Genomic DNA, 15,851 nt, shown 5'->3' with positions numbered 1-15,851 from the left:
ACAGCACACACCACTGGCTCTGTATGTGTGTCATTGGGGGGTTTGGGGGCAGGGTGCTTACTAGTTGGCTCTAATCTGCTTCATGATGAAGATCCCCTGTGCTCAGGGGACCTGAGGAGAGGGGGGGGGGGGTGAAATACTGCCGTACGCCAATGCAATCACGACTGTCGCTTGCCTCCGAGCCAGCAGCAACTCTCTCACATTCCCTTTGCCTCCCTCTCTCTCCCCTTCACACACACACACACTTCCTCTCCGATGTGCGCACACACACAAGCTTCTTTCTCTCACTTCACCGCTCACTCACTCGCTCCCTCTCTCAGTCGTCATTCTGTAACGGCACCGACGCGCTCCACTTTGGTTTAGCTCCCGTGTATTCTCCAGCTACTCCGAAGCTGTTTTTCTCTGCAACTCACGCAGCATCTGATCTGTTCCAGCGTGGGCTCTCCAACTGTGCACCCAGAGCGGGATAATGAAAGAAAGGCTCCAAAGAGGAAAGCAGGGAGAGAGAGATAATTAAAAGAGGAGTAAAAAGGGAGAGTGTGCTCTTGCAGAAAGGTTTGATTCAGTGATTATTTGGATTAAACTGGCTACGTCTCTGCTCTAGAGTATCCCACTAATGGTGAGTGTACCTTCTTATTTTTATTTTGCCTGTAGGCATTTTGCACAAACCCCAGTTCACCTCTGTAGAAATTAAACAGATCTCCAGAAACTCCGTGTCTTGCCATGTGCAGGTGATACATGTGTAGCTTGTTGACAGAGCTTCACATAACAGGAGGTGTTTAATTGATTGTGTTACCGGCATTTTAATTTCTTCTGAACACAGTTAAGACACTTATTTCTAACTGCTGGCTGAGTGTGATGAAATGTGGTCCAGCTGTGCCCTTGACAATGTTTCAACAGAAGCAGTTGTGAGGAACACGACTGCTGTAAGTCTGTGGACCGCAGTTGTGTGTCACTTGTGCTTTCTGTCATGCCTTATGGAGTGAAACGAGAATGCGGTAGGTGTTGAAAAAAGCACATTCACAGGTTCACAGATCAAGCAACACTCTGAATGTGCCGACCTCATTTGCAGGTTAGTTTATTTGCATATGAAAGTCTCTGTAGCTTTTCAACACTGTTTTGGAGAGTGTTCAACAGTGATTATCACACCATGGCATGTCAAGTGCTTTTGGCAAGTCTATATCATTGCTGTGTAAATAAGCTGCCAAAATCGTTTAATCCATATGTATGTACAATTACAATGAACCTGTGATATGAAAGTTATTTTCTACATGGGAATGGAAGCCTTTAGGTGAATCGTTGTTGTATTCATTTGAAATGTAACTGATAGTGTTTACACAGTGCAGTGTTGAGACAGCGCAGTGCTAATAAAACTACTTTTGGTTGAGAGCAACAGCACTCGCTGTCTGATGGCTCAATCTCCGGCAAGAGATTATTCCTTTTGTTTGCACTCAGTGTGTATCAGCAATATTATAAGTGGCTCAGACCATTCTAGTAGTGTTGGAAAGGATTAGAGAGAACAATCTGAAAGGATAGAAAAGAGGCTCGACGGAATCTGATTTGCTGAGAAACACGGGATCACAGATGTAACCTTGCCCCCGATCCACAGCAGATGCTCATTCAGATGAGCCAGAAAGGAGATGTAAGGACACACCATTTAAAAGTGTACCCGAGAGCGATGCTGAGCCACATCTGCTGTGAACTTATACATTTGATTGTTACATCAGCAGTCCCACTGGAAGTTGTTATACCATCCACGTTGCATCTCTTGAAATATTCCAAGCCACAGTTATCCCAAGTACTGTGTTGCATCAAATGCATGTTGAGTCAGAGCAACTGGCAGGCATGTGGGCGAAGAGATATACAAGACAACGCCTATTGTCACTTTAAAGACTTTTACATTGATGTGCATTGCACCAGAAAGAATGCAGATTACTTGCTTACTATTCTCAGTATGTGTGTAACATTATGTCAGACAGATTTTCAAAGGCAATCCCATTTTCACTTACAGATAAGATAAAAAAAAATTAAGCCTTCCACTATTTTAAGCACATCTAATACAACTCACTTTTGTGTCAGAGGCACTGCATGTCCTTATCAGCATTCAGCTGAAAACACCTGCTTTGGAATAATCAAATGACGCTCCAAGCAGTCGACTTCCAAAGGAAAAGAGGAGCTGGACCCTTTGAGTACACAGAGGCTACTGTGCAGGAAATGAGCATTCAGGGCATGCAGCAACCAACCGCTCAGGTATTACAACTGCATTAGAGGGGATCAATGAAGAGAGAAGCACTACTGGTGCTATATTAAGTGAGGATGGTGACAATATCTGCCCAGGTGCGTGTTGTGAACAATTCAGTGGAAGTTTTTCTCCTGTTTCAGAACAACAGGTTTACTTAAACTCTCTGCAATCAAGTTTAATTCAATTTTTTTTAAGAGGGATTTATGATTCATTTTACTCAATAACCCTGGAGCCCAAGAAAAATAAATTACCACTTTGTTGACAATAATGCTAGGTTTTTTCGACATGCTAATAAATGTATTAAACATGAGTATGGTTCAATATCCCACCGTGTCGTCATATTTGACTGAGGAATATCCGTCTTAAGAGTTGAAGTGCTTATTTAGGGCCGACAGAGAGTTGAGAAGGCCAAAGGGAAACATATTGGTATCAATTACCTGCGTTGCCTGACAGAGCTGCCACAGCAAGACAGCAAGACCACTTGTCAGGGTGAATGTGAAGTCTCCATATGCCTTCTCCGCGCTGTCCGTGTCCATGTAAATGTAATGGAAAGACTGAGTGCTTTGCGGTAAATTAAAGCACATGTCCACTCAGCTGTCATCAGATCGTTGATCCACTGCACACCGTCTGTTAAGGGGGAGCTGTTATTTATGGGATGGTGTGCAGCCTTTAGCGTAAGCGGAACTGCAGTGATCAGTCATCCGGATATGCCACCTATTACTGCATTTTGAAGTAAGTGCCCAATAAGAGCCGCGGGCTTAACACAATCAATACTTGAGATTATTTGGAGTCTCCAGACTCTCTTCACCTTGGGCTCTTCAATGCATTCATTTTTAAATAATTCTGCTCTAAATCAGTTGTTTCTATGCGTCTGTGTGCATTTTTCAGGGGCACCATAAGAATGATTAAACTAACCGTCAGACACTTGCTTGCACAGTTTAAAGCATCTGAATGCTAATCAGAAAAAGTGGATCTTGTTGTTCCGTCTGCTGTCTCAAGGCCAATCTCAGATGAAACGATTGTTCTTGCATGTGCGTGCTTCTTGTCAGGCAGCAATTTCTCCCGCATCGAGCCACACTCTGCCACGACCCCTGCAGACCTCTCAGACAGGGCTCTCCCGGCTGCCACACTATCACCAGCAAGAGCCCTAAACATCTCAAATTAAAGTCTTACAGTGATGGATGACTCTCAATCTCCAGGAGATATTGTGCACGCTTCTGCTCTGAATGATGGGCAACTCCTCTTCACTTCGCAATTATTTATATAGATGTGTCTCTGTTCATTCGTCAGCTTTTCGGACATGCTGTTCTTTCCTCTCAGTGGAAGGAATACCCTGCAGGTAAAACATCCGTTTCTGCAGCATACTGACACTAAAGGCTTTTTCTAGAAAAGAAAACAAATATACCCTTCCCTGTGGTATACACATGTTTGAAGTAGTGGTGAAAATAGAAGAAGTGGGAAGGAGGCAGTTACCTGAAGATACCATTTTGTATCGAGGACACAACTGTTTTGCGCTATGATTGTAACAAACAGTGAACACAGTATGGTGTGCTATGTGAGATAAAAGGAGAGGCGACTGTGCGGAGTTTGGACATTGATTATTACTCTATCCGAGCACTGCTGGGGTCTTTCTTAGAATGTCCACAGTGGAGCGTTCAAGGAAAATGACAACCATTTATTTAAAACTTCATTGATATCATTAAGCTGCTTTTTTGTAATTCCACTTTCCATACACAACTATTTCCTTTGAAGATATTTAGGGCAAAGTCCGAAGTGAGGTCAGTTCAAGCTCTCTCCTTTTGTAATAATACTTTGTGAACTTTTCTACACAACCATTTATTTAAATATTCCAAAGAGGGCCTCTGAATACATGTGTGCAATCCCTTTGAGAAGTCCACCGCAGACTCTCAGCCAGTAGGCAGTAACATTCGTTGTCATGAAAATCACTGGAGGCCACACAGGCACAAGTACAAGTGGATGATATACCGTAGGGTGTTTCGTTGCCAATACCTTCACTCAACTATTTATAGAAGTTGTCCTTTGTTGTGTCGCCATAATTGGCAAGCTATTCAAAATGTGTTTTCATTGATTGCCAGAGAAAAAAAAGACTGCCAATTACAGTAGCAGGTAATACAGATTATCCCCGCCCTTTGCATTGTGGATGAAATACTTTATGTGACACATTTAATCACAAGATCCATCCAAACAATATACAGTCATCTCTGGCTGGCCTCCACTCGATAACCTTAAACACAACCTCACTGGCCCCCAATGGCAACTTGGGAAAGATTTCCTGTCACACAGGTGAATGACTATTAGTTTACTGACCCTAGAGGTAGAGGGAGATTGTAATGATTTCTGGAGAGGGTGCTCGGGGGGCTTTCATTATAGGGACTGAGCAGCGCTAGCACTACTGCAGTAAAGTGAGAGGGAGAAATAGATATGAAATACACTATTCTGGTGAATTGATTAAATCTTGCAGATGATTCCCAGGCTATCAGGATACCTTTTAGAGAAATAATGGAGTTGAGGCATCAATACAAGTCATAACATGTTTATTTTCTTGTGAGTTGAGGAGAGAGAAAAAAAGCGCCAAGAATCCTTTGTACCATGGAAATCTGTCAGTTTCTCTTTTTTTAGTATCGGATGATGACTGCTATAGTTAGTGCTGGATTACCTATTATTGTGGTTAGGAATTCGTCCATTTTATCTATGAGGGCCAAGGGGTCCTCTTCACATTGCTACACAACTTTGATCAGAAAAACAGCAAAGGTAAGACATATTTGCCGTTTTGGCTCCGTAAAGCTACGTGGTGTGTTGTCTAGGTTTGCCTTCGCTGCCCTGAGTTTTGGCCGCACAGTGATGATACGTATAGCTCTAGAATCGGTGGAATCTCAGCTCTAATCTGCTATCTTGTTTGTGCAGATCCGATAAGTAATAAAGTATGTATACTGTGAGTTCTGTGCTAAGTGCGTTAGAATCTTTTTCGCTCAGGGCTAATTCAGAGGCTTGATATTACCCTCGTGTTTTGTTTTGCTAAAAATTGTTAATATTTCCTGATTGCTGAGTTTCTTCCCGTTAAGTGGGTACGACACATTTATAGTTTGTTAAATGTTAAGAAGCCCTCGGATGCTGTTTCTTGCAAGATGTTGCGTTTTGCCCCCGGTACATGGGGCTCAACTGGTTAAACCAACAAAGAGCCTCAAGTTAAATGTTTCATTATACATATTTTGCTTGATAAATGGCTTAAACTATTAAGGGTATAAGTGTTTCAGACAGTGTTTAAGTTAAAGAGATGTGTAAAAAGGCAAAGCAATTTCCATCATCTAAATATTGATACAGAGATCTTACGTTTTACCTTATACTATAATAAAATAGTATTAACCTAATACTCAAAATATTATATTTCCGTGATTTAAATCGTCTAGAGTAATAAGCAATGGTTGTGTTGCCTACATTAAAAGCATCTCAAGCTACAGTGTCTTCCTTTTTCCAAGGAGCCTCTGAAAGGAATTCTGTCCACTATACAGTATGCCACATCACATTTTCACATGTATTCATCCACGTCACAACCAATCTTCATTTCATTAAAATAAAGAGTGCTCCTTAAATCACATCATTTCCCAGTGCAGCAGATAGCACCTTCCTGTGAAGTACCTCTCACAAACTATCACATATCACATTTAGCTTAACACCTTGGAGCAAGTCTCCCTCCCCAGCATATACTGTACTGCTTTAGATGCAACCCATGCAGAATAAATGTTTAAGTACATTTCCCATCAGTTTAGTTATGGTCTCAGAGTATCTTAAACTGAATTCATTTCAGTGTATGATACTTGGTGCATACTGTAGAAGTTAAGCTATTCTATAAAGACATTTTAGTAGGAAGTAAACGCTACACATTTACAGTTGTGACCACAAACTGACAGAACAACGACAATACAGTACGCAGGCGCTTTGAATGAAGTCTAAAATATCTGAGGTAGTAATCCAAGTATGTGTACTAACAGCAGGCTGAAGTTTAATTTAAAAATATGCATCCATAGAAGTCTCTCTTTCTGGCATCTCTTCCTCTCATCATTATCATAGCAGAGATTGCATCATAACGTACTGAAGTAGAACAGAGGTTGAGCTAGCAAAGCAGCAGGCAGCAGTTTGATATGGGAGGATAGGTGCTAACTGCAAATCTCAGCTGCCCTTATCCATGAAATATCAGCCTGCTGATTTATATTATGTTCCGAGTTAATACTAACGTTAGACTGCCAGTCATGTTAGGCTTCATGAAAGTCTTTGTATTACTCTCAACTGGTTCAATCACACTTAACTATAGACTTTCCTCTCATAAAAGCAGAAAAGTACGAAAAACACTTTGCGCCAAGGACAGAAGAGAGTTTGCTGATGATGATAGCTATAAAAAGCGATAACAGATTTGATACGATAGGAGGGATGGTAAAAATTAGCAAATGTATCCAGGCACAAGCTGTAGCAATTTGGTGGATTTGGCATACAATGACAATTTATTTACCCATCATTATTATACACCGGAGTAGCAAAACCACAAAACAAAGAAAGCTTTTAACACAACATCTTACCTATCAAATGAGAAAAATAAACGTACAAAAATGTTACCTACTCTAATGCAAAAAACAGGAGAAAACGAATTGTCCAGAAGGGGAAAAAAAGAAAGGGTTTTGCACCCCTAGGCAAAATAAATAAAGCGTGTCTAACAAAGACAGGTAAAGTAGCTTCTCTTTCTAAAGTTTCACAACAAGAAAAAAGGACCAGGATAAGTATACACACAGCACAACAGGACAGATACGCAATTGTGTTGGGAGTAGGAGAAGTCAAGTCAGAGAGAGGCCGAGGAACTGCAGTTAAATATCCTCTCTTCTTCAGGTGGACCAATCAGCAGGTTGAAGGTAGCTAATCAGCTTAACGGGCACCACCTGTCACACACACACACACACACACACACACACACACACACACACACACACACACACACACGACCTAACGACCCAGGGTCGTAACAGACATACAATTGAACCGTTTACCCAGAAACATTTGGCTAACAATACTCTGTAAAGAGAATGCAGACTTTTCAAACTATTACAAACTGCTGCGACATCAATACAATAGGTTGTCTTAGATGAGAGCGTGAGGACAAATAAACACTTTCCTCTGCATTCATTCATGCTTATCTCTCAACAAATGTCTTAGTTGAAAATGTCATTGAGGAGACATTGTCATCTGTTTCGGAGTTTACGGTTCAGAAGAGTGTCGGTTAACATAAAAGCCGTCCTCCTTGCACCAATATCATTGTGACTCTTAAGGACATCTTTTGTGTGTACGGGTTTTTTTCCCTTAACAGCTTACCATTTCAAACAGGGTGGGTACGTAGGCCTTATATAAACCATGAACCTGGGGTGTGATAAAGCATTGCACTTCCTCCATTAAATAGAATAAGAAATCATCTTGACAGACCCTAAATCTTAGCCTGGGTAAGTCTTCTTATGAGCGAGACTTCCTCAAGGTCAGTGTGATGGTACTTTCCTTACTCTGTGCAGTGCCTGTGATGAATAGGACACAGTGTAAGGTGCAGAGGAAGCGGGTGCAGAAAGAAGGGATGGGGGGTAGCAAGGATTCACTGGGGTTAATGTGTTGTGTTTACTTCAACATCGAGGCCACGAGAGTTTCTCAGTTGTGACGATGGTTAAAAAAGACAAAGAAGTTAGGTACCTTTGTACATTTTAATGTCACAAATGTACGTTGGTAAAAGTAAATGTTTATCTGTCGATTCATATGTATAGTTGTTAATTAAAGGGTTAATTTGTAAATGTAATTTCAATACAATGTAACAGAGTACTTACTGTACTATGAAAGTGCAGATTTGAATACTTGATATCAGAACAGTTTCAGGATGACATTGAGTCGATTTATCTCAGCTTAAAGTGAGGATAGTACCAACAATGGACTTTTTAAATAAAGTATTGCCTGAGTATAACACATTTATAGAGCGCAGCCCTTCTATGGAGGGGAGAAATGTGTTTCTAGTGTACGTCAAGGAAAATAAAAGAGAGATATGATATTTTACAAGGAGAGGATTGGAATCAAGAGTCTGGATTGTGACAATCAAATGCTTTGGTCGCTGCAACAGGCAGATGAAAATGTGGCAAGAGCATCAAACTGTATCTCTTGCCGTGTAAACAAAGAAGAGTGGTGCCGGGCCATGCTATGGAACTGAACAAGAACAGAACATGGAGTGCTACAAATCAGTTTGAGTCAACGAGGTAGCTTTTCAGTATTCAGTGTTGTTGGACATGATTCCACACTGGTATTGCATGTTGGATATGAAACTTGTGGATTCCGTGTGAAACTAGGGGCTGTGTCTCTGCATGTTCTGGTTGCTGCAAGTAACTTAAATAGGCTCCCACAGAAGCAATCTGTTCTGTTCTGTTTGGATGAAAGTCAATGTAGTTTTTAATTAGCAAAGATGTATGCACAAGTTAAGACCAGCTATAAGTGTCAATGTGCATGTTATATTACTGGAAGTTGTCTTCAATGGACAGATTGGTAGGTTTTCCTCAGTTCCAAATAATATGACAATAATCAAGGATCACAGTTGAGTGTCTTTTATGTCTTACTGCATTGTCATAGGTTTAGTATTTATGTTCCTCATGTGAGCAAAACCATGAGTCAGGAAAAGCTAAATTCACAATAAACCCCCGAAGACTCAGAGCTCTGGATTTGACAGCTGTGACCTAGCCTGCTGAGTTTTACTGATGAGCATTGGTCCGTTGACTTCCTGGTGTAGAGAATAAACAACACTATGCCCAGTCACCCTTGTGCGAGCGAGGCCTCCACCAGCCACATATCTGAGAGTCTGCAAGATCCACTGGACTGACAGATCTATCATCTCTCTTATAAGGAGCCATAAATCACTTGGTTTATTTTGTGCAAAACATCTCAACTTTAAATTGGATAAGTTTGGGATCCAGTAACTTTCAGTGACATACTGTAAACCGCATGGTGTTGCTAAACATTTTTTAAAGACGATCTAACCATTTGAGGTGTTATCAATCATCAACTTAGTACCTGCATCTCAGCAAAACGGAATATTTAATTGAATATTGTTTGTTCTCTTGGTATTAAAAAACGACATTTCACTTAACTCTAAAGCTAAATGTTAGGCACAACTGTTTGATTACTTTTGTTGAAGAAACCACTTTGGCTTCTAACAAACAGTGCCTCTAAAGAAAGCAATGCTTCCTATTTTATTATACAGAACTCCATTGATGGCTAATACATTCTGCCATGTTGCATATTTACTGCTAATCCATAATGCATTCACTGTAAATACACAGAAAACTATTCAGAGATCTGTGGCTCTGACATTTACAGATTAAACAAAAGGTTTGTGAGTTCAGATATTACTATGCAACAAGCCACTGTATATATAAACTGCTCTTCCAACAGACAACATAATATACCTTTCACATCAAAGACATATCATTAGAATACACTGCAGATGTAAGTGATACTTATCTCTAGTATTGTAAATGTGGATATACAAATAATGTGTGATAACTGTGTAAAATGGAATAAAAAAGGCAACTGGAACACATGTGAGCGGGTCACTCAAGAAGCACATGGATCATCCGTTATCTTCATATGAGCATGAACTACATCATGACAGTTGCTCCGGGGGATTTAGGATCTGAGGCTTGAAGCAGGGTTGAGTCGACACAGACAGATGTCTCACAGGGGCTGCTCAACAGCCCTTCATCAATTTAATTACCGCACACAAATCTGAATATATATACATATTTTCCCTTAAAATGACAATGTAACTAAGATGGGGTTATACTTCACTTATTAAAAAATGCATTTGCAGTCTTTGATGGCATGCCAAACCTTTGTGTTTTGCTTGATTTAAAAAACTGAAATGTTACATAAAAACACATTAAATATAATTGTTTTTATGTGAAATCAGAGGTTGAAGCCAATCAGTTGTACCTGAAACAAAAAGTAGTGAAAGAGCTATTATCACCAGCATCAGATCACCGAAGCCATTCACAGCCTGCACCAAGGGAAAGCTTTGAGTAAACACCTTATAGAATATGTTTTATCAGTTCAGCTCACTGAAATATGGATAAACAACTTTTTTATTTTCTGGGGAAGATTTTCCTTTTTTTTCTTTATTTAAAAAGGATTCACATTAACCTGCTCTAGTTTAAATACATGGCAATATATTTCAAAGTTACCTGCAAACTGGAACTGAATAATGTAGAGGAGGAAAACATGCAGTGTGAGAAGTTATTCACAAGGCTTTTAAAGCCATCGTCAGCATTAGACTCCATCTATTCAATATTTCAATACAGGTTGCGAAGAATAAAGTACAAATGGATAGCGAGCGAGGGAGAAAGCTCCTCCCAGTGGGACTCTAAGGACAGTATTGTTGCCACAGACCAAAGATATTTCATATCTGGAACACAGAATAATGCTTTTCAAAACGGAGCCAGAATAAGAGAGGCGTTTCAATTTAAAAAAAAAAAAAAGGTGATGAAAGGCATTTCTGAAAATAGTTTGGTTTCTCAAATTCAGCAGTCACTATTTTTGATTGTTAAAGAAAAAGAGCTTCATTTGTCGGACAAGTCGGCATTATTTTTTTTGAAGAGTGACACTCACTTTTAATCTTAAAAATGCAATAAACACACACTAAACTAAATAAATGTGTTCATGACAAAATGTAACTTTTGTAAAGAAATATGTATTTGTGAATCTAGGCATCGTCTGGTGATCACCTCAAAATGGCATTAATCGAACTACCAATACACCCGTTTCAATACTTCTCCCATTGGTGCAATGGACAGACGGGTTCCCTTTCATTCACATCAGTGTGAGAACACCAGCCTCAAATCTTCCTTACCCCGCTTTTGTATGACAGAGCCATGCAGTAAAGACTCATTCTGAATCTAGGATATTGCTTTCTCATTATTCTCTCTCCCTCTGGCCTCTTGCGTGATAACTGTTTGATTAAGGCACTTGTGTCACTTGGGAGCCTGAAAGCAGCACACCTTTTAATATTACCCGGCTGACTGGTTAGAGCAGCACTGCTCGAGGCTAACTATGTTGAACTGTGATGCTTGATTAGGAATGCTGATGGGCCTCCTGTGACAAAGTATTCTTCAGAATTAGCAAATATCAATCAATAAACAATGCAAATTCATTTTAACCAAGACTTCAAACTAGATATTCCTGCAGATCCATTTGAAGTTCTGACCTCTTGGAATGACTCACTTGATTTGTTTAATTCAAAATGTAGCATGGTATGTGAGCAGCTGCTATTCAAAAGAAAGTACACATAGTTTCATTATTCTGCAGTAAAAAACCTGAATGTGGAGTGCAGAAAAGGTAGCAGTCTACTTCAGTGAGATAAAGAGACTATGATACCTTCAGAAACGCTTTGATGATCTGGCAATACGTACTGCTCATGTCACTTTAATTAAGTGCTAAAAAACACTGTGCTTAAGTAGCTTCCTTGACGCCTTTGAGGTCAGACCACTCCACTTTAATAGTGAGGCTCAGTTGAGGTTCCATTATAGTATCTGTGATTTGAGAAGGGGGCTTGACAGCCTGAACAGGGAGTCTCGGGAGGGGGGGGGGGGGGGAGAACAGCGGCAGTCAAACTGTGTTCATGAGAGGAAAAACTCTCAACGGGATAGGTTATCAGATAATAAACAAAGGCGACAGGAGTAGCGTGTTATTTACTTATCTCTTTTCAATTTCAGACAAGCAGTAGACTTATGTGCCTTTCGCTCGAGTGTGCTTAATATGAAAATAAATCCTTCCTTTTAATTGAAAGCGTATCACCCTCGTCTGTCCTAATGCTCTCAGTCGGCGTTGTGCCTTTTATTGTTTTCAGTAATCACAGCCAGGTGACAGCAGGCAGGGGAAGTAACGAATAAATAAGATCACAACCGTTTCAAAACCATAATCCCAAAGAGCATCCCCCTCAAAGTCACCGACTCAAAGTGTCTCCTCTGCCATTTGCACAGAAGGTATCACAGGAGAGTAATATCGCCCTGCAGCGTGGAGTGCATTGCTGCAAACATCAATAGCTCGCAGTGCCGATTGCTAAAAGGGAGGAAGATGAGATTTCATGAGGCGGAACGTTTACAGCGCACACTCTGGTCAGTGAGGGCCACCTCAGGCAAACTCCTAACACATTGTCTTCTGCCTACTTTCTTTTTGATCTACATTAATTCATTAGATAATTATTACCCTACATTTCAACGGTGTGCACTGTGCATAATGACCCATTAGTTTGTGATGATATGATCGGGCCACTGGGTTTCCAGCGATTGCACAGTCGTTGAGATGCTAGAAGTAATGTTTACTTCTTTGTCTCTCAGTCCCCTTACATTACCGTAACTTGGCACTCTGCAATACTCCTCACTCTGAAACTCTCAGAAATGGACGCACATGTGCCCACATTGATGAACATGACCATTACGGTAGCACACACACACACACACGGAAAACAGACCTCCATTAGCATAACCAATGTGATGATATAGCTACATCAGTGATTTCCAACCGTAATGCTTTTTGAGTTTCTCTTTGCCTCGATAATGAGGCTCAGCTTAATGTGACTGTGTGCCTAATAACCCAGAACACCATGAAAAATATTTGCTTTTGTCTCTTTCGTCCTGGCTTTATTTTTGCAGCACAGTTGAGCAGAAAATGGACAACACGTAGGGAGAAAACGAAGGAGAGCGTAAAAGCAAGGTTATTAAAGAGTGAGTTGAGGAGGAGTGGAGGTTGACTGGAGGCCGCAGCATGGCAACCCATCTCAGGTTGATTCACTACCAACCCCTCCCCTCTTGACAGGGACTGGAGACCAGAGAGTTCAACTGCATCATTTTAGGTCCACTGACTTGGCAAAATCTACCGTTTAATGAAATTAGGTCTCGAATGCTTCGTCGGGAGGTTTCATTTCAAGGACATAACTCCAATGAAGGAGAAATCTGCCTGGTTATATTACTGCTATGATATTCTTGTTCAAGTTTCCACCTCACGTTTGTATTTATTTTTCCTTTTTAAAAATGTAAATGCGTCCTTTGTGTTGAAAGGCCTCTCTGCATTCACATGAGACATAACACACACCAGTGTATAGTAAGTAGTAACATCCATATAAATCAGACACGTGCTCTTCAAATCAAAGGTTTTAAGAAGAGTGCCTACTCACATGTGTTTGAGCTGTGCTTCTCATCTGTTCGGGTCTCAAACAAACATGGCTTGCCACCTACAGCGATTCAGCACAAGCGGGCGACTCAGCTCGAGCTTACGTATGTTATGTCTACCAGCTCCATCTGTTGTTACATTTCTCGTATATTCATTCACCGTAATGAGATTGTTACACAACACCCGATTCCATCGTAACACTTGGCCAGGGGAAAAGATCTGAGTGGTCCCAAGAAATAAAGGTAAAAAAGAAATACAGCTAAAGTCAAGAAACATTGATATAAAAAATGTCCAATTAAACATGTTATGAATATACAAAGAAATTAGAAAATGATACGTTTTTGAAATGAAAATAACTGCATTTAAAAAAGGAAGATAATACTGTGAAAAAGCTCATTTGCGTTGGTAAAATCTTCCAGCTAGATGAATAAGTAGACTACTTTTCTGATAAGTTGACAGCCAAATAAGACAACAACGGAAGTAAAACATGTCAGAACTCGGGAGGTAAAGTAGAGCTGATTAAGAGGAACAGGCAGCTGAAAAATACAACAAAGCAATGACTCGTACAGCGGCTGCACAATGGTCGTGGCTGAACCTGTTGCTGTGGTCCTGTGTCCTGGATCCTCCATCCTGAGTTCTGGATTTGAGTCCTGGACTTTGAGTCGTGGCTGAACCCGTCTCTGCGGTCCTGCCTGACTCATCATACGACGTCCCTGATGGCTCCCACAGAACTGTTGACATCCTCGTGGATTCATCTTCTTATTATAGACACATGAATTTCCAAACATTTGGTCTACCTACGCTGTAAAATGTATTATCTCTTTGATTTACACATGGCATCTATTGCACGTCTGTCCGTCCTGGGAGAGGGATCCCTCCTCTGTTGCTCTCCCTGAGGTTTCTCCCATGTTCCCTTTAAACTGTGGGTTTTCTCTGGAAGTTTTTCCTTGTACGATGTGAGGGTCTAAGGTAGTGTTGTCACGATACCAACATTTTGGTTTCGATACCGATACCAAGTCAAGAATTGCGATTCCGATTCTTTTTCGATACTTTTCTTAAAAAAATGGAAATATGGAATATCGGCTTTAAAATTAGGAATAACAGATGATTTTAGCAGTCAGAACAACTAAAGCAGCAGTGTTACTAAGAACAGAAACGCCAAAGAGTCACATCTAATATAAATATATATAAAAGCATTTATTTTAATTGTGTAGCAGTGAGTTTAACATTTTGGCAGCACTGTTGAGCATTTTGAAAATGTATTTTCATGCCTCTGTGCAAGGCTTAGTCTTTCTATCTTTATAGCCACTGGTGTAAAGTAACTAAGTTCATAAGCTCAAGTACTACTTGGGTACAATTTCGAGATACTTGTACTTTATTTAAGTATTTCAATGTTTCTTTTGCTACTTTGTACTTCTAATCCACTACAGTTCAGAGGTACATGGTGTACTTTTACTCCACTACAGTTCAGAGGTACATGGTGTACTTTTACTCCACTACAGTTCAGAGGTACATGGTGTACTTCTAATCCACTACAGTTCAGAGGTACATGGTGTACTTCAACTCCACTACATGTATTGAATCCCTTTAGTTACTTCACAGATCTGGATGAATGATGTGAAATCTAACCAAGTGTTGAATCAGACTTTAGTTCCACCTGGAGTAAATCCACCAGCTACCCTGCAGTCTACAAAGTACTTCAAACTAGCTGCACCTTTACCAGCTTTGAGAACACTTTCATGATCAATCATTATAAAACATATCATATATATTATTCTGAAATGGACCAATCTGCACCATGACTACTTTTACTGTCGCTACTTTAATACTTTTACTTGAGGAACATTTTGAATGCAGTACTTTTACTGTAACAGAGTATTCCTACACTCTGGTGCTTCTAGTACAAGACCTGAGTACTTCTACTTTTACTGTCGCTACTTTAACTATATTTTGATGAGAATACTTTTGTACTTTTATTTGAGGAACATTTTGATTTCAGGATTATTCCTACATTCTGGTACTTCTACTTTAACTCAAGTACAAGACCTGGGTACTTCTACTTTTACTCAAGTACAAGATATATACTTATACCACCTCCGTTTATAGCCTATGAAAAAAAAACTAATAGAAAACGAAGGCTAAAGCTAACGTTAGCAGATAGTGATGCTAGTTTGCTAGTTAAGTTTGCTCAACGATAATATTGCGACAGAAAAACTTTTCAGTGCACATCACGCTCTGCCGCTCCGACAGGGAGCTCTGCTCTGAACGGCCCGTTCACAGACTTCTGGCGTCTTTTTTGTTAACAAGCCGAGGCGCAGCGGCAGTTGCACTCCCACTTGCAGCCATGCTTCTCGTTTTCTCA

At 40.3% G+C, this 15,851-nt stretch overlaps 1 protein-coding gene across 1 annotated transcript in view; it reads left to right on the top strand.

The window, feature by feature from the left end:
- The first annotated feature begins 307 nt into the window (after positions 1-307).
- LOC117465462 (cadherin-12-like) overlaps positions 308-15,851 on the top strand; it is a 114,467-nt gene continuing 98,923 nt past the window's right edge. Inside the window, exon 1 of the mRNA XM_034108264.1 lies at positions 308-619. The gene's annotated coding sequence lies outside the window, so the exon portion shown is untranslated. The remainder of the gene's footprint in view (positions 620-15,851) is intronic.

This window comes from Pseudochaenichthys georgianus, chromosome 20 (assembly GCF_902827115.2).
Source record: "Pseudochaenichthys georgianus chromosome 20, fPseGeo1.2, whole genome shotgun sequence".
In the NCBI taxonomy this organism is placed as follows: Eukaryota; Metazoa; Chordata; class Actinopteri; order Perciformes; family Channichthyidae; genus Pseudochaenichthys; species Pseudochaenichthys georgianus.
The sequence above is the reverse complement of the archived record's forward strand: the minus strand, read 5'-3'. Positions and strand labels throughout refer to the sequence as shown.